The sequence below is a fragment of the Triticum dicoccoides genome, chromosome 7A (genome assembly GCF_002162155.2).
Source record: "Triticum dicoccoides isolate Atlit2015 ecotype Zavitan chromosome 7A, WEW_v2.0, whole genome shotgun sequence".
Classification (NCBI taxonomy): Eukaryota; Viridiplantae; Streptophyta; class Magnoliopsida; order Poales; family Poaceae; genus Triticum; species Triticum dicoccoides.
In genome coordinates, this window is record NC_041392.1 from 740,950,899 (window position 1) to 740,952,207 (window position 1,309).

At 47.9% G+C, this 1,309-nt stretch overlaps 1 long non-coding RNA gene across 1 annotated transcript in view; it reads right to left on the reverse strand.

The window, feature by feature from the left end:
* Positions 1-317: 317 nt before the first annotated feature.
* LOC119327964 overlaps positions 318-1,309 on the reverse strand; it is a 6,955-nt gene continuing 5,963 nt past the window's right edge. Inside the window, exons 4-5 of the long non-coding RNA XR_005158776.1 lie at positions 681-956; positions 318-574 (exon numbers count right to left, since the gene is read on the reverse strand). This is a non-coding gene — a long non-coding RNA (uncharacterized LOC119327964). The remainder of the gene's footprint in view (positions 575-680; positions 957-1,309) is intronic.

Here is a 1,309-nt window from a genome sequence, read left to right on the forward strand (position 1 = left end):
GCGGCAGGCAGCCATGGCGGCCGGCGAGGGAGCGCCCTGGCCGTCGGCGATGGAGCTTGTGGTGGTCCAGTCGCAGCCCGGGAGGAGGAGCGAGGGGATGCGCGCACGTGAAGGCTGTAGGTAGGGGATGGCTCTGGCTATGGCAGCAGGCAGCCCATGGCGGCTGGCGAGGGGAGCGCCTGGCCGCCGGCGATGGAGCTCGTGGTGGCCGAGTCGTAGCCCGAGGGGAGGGGGAGGAGAGATGCGCGCGCGTATGGCTGGAGGTAGGGGATGGAGCGCATATGGAAGGGCGCGCTAGGCGCGCGGGGCCATGCTCGTACGCTGGATCTGTGCGATCGAACGCAAAGCGGCAGGACCGGCCCAATGTTTCCGCCGGCGCACCGGGTGGAAACATTACCCTTTCCATAAGCATACCTGCATGTGCAATTTCGTCTTCAACTTCATCTCGTTTCCTCTTGGACGACTTAGCCAATGAACTTGTTGAAGTTGAGTAAGTTTCTTCAGTGAAAATCCAACCCCATTTCGCAATATATATTTCAACCAGTTCAAATTTCCCCCGGATTGTAGCCACATCCTGGGATGCAAAATACTTTATAAATGAAAAGCCCAAGTTCAAAACAAAAAAAAAACAGTGTACCGCAAAAAACAAAACAGTGAACGAGCAGGAGTGGGGCAAATACCTGAATTATATGATCAGGGCTTTTCAGATATTCTCTATATCTTTTAGCAAAGTGCTTAAATTTTGCCAAAACCTTTTTAGCATCCAGCTTCTCATACTTGCAATTATTACCTCCAAAAAATCCATTCATAATGTTGGCAACAGTTTCCCGATAGCCCTTTTTGTCTCTAAGATATGTTTCTCTCGCATCAAGACTAGTGGCCAAAGGTTGCAACAAATACAGTTGTTCGTCTACCGACCATGGATGCCTTTCCTTCATAGTTACTGCTGTAGAACACTACATATCATAAACAAATGCAATATTAGAGGCAGTGCATTAACTTCGTTTTCTTTTAGCAGAAAAAACAGTAGGTAAGAAGCCCCTCTCTTAAATGGACATCACTTCCCCTAAAACCCTCGCTAAAAACTGAAGCAATAATGAGCCAGAGGTATCTGACAGTGCTATTGTTGTATTGCAAGGCATGAACCACACATTAGGATATATTTCCCAGCAACAGTTTGGCCACTGAAAATGTTTACTTAATGCTAAGACTGAATGCTAAGTATGGTTAAGAGACAAGCCTATCTAATTCTGACCCATACTTCCTTGAACTTGTGCTGACATTATATCAAGGACCATTTTGCTGCATA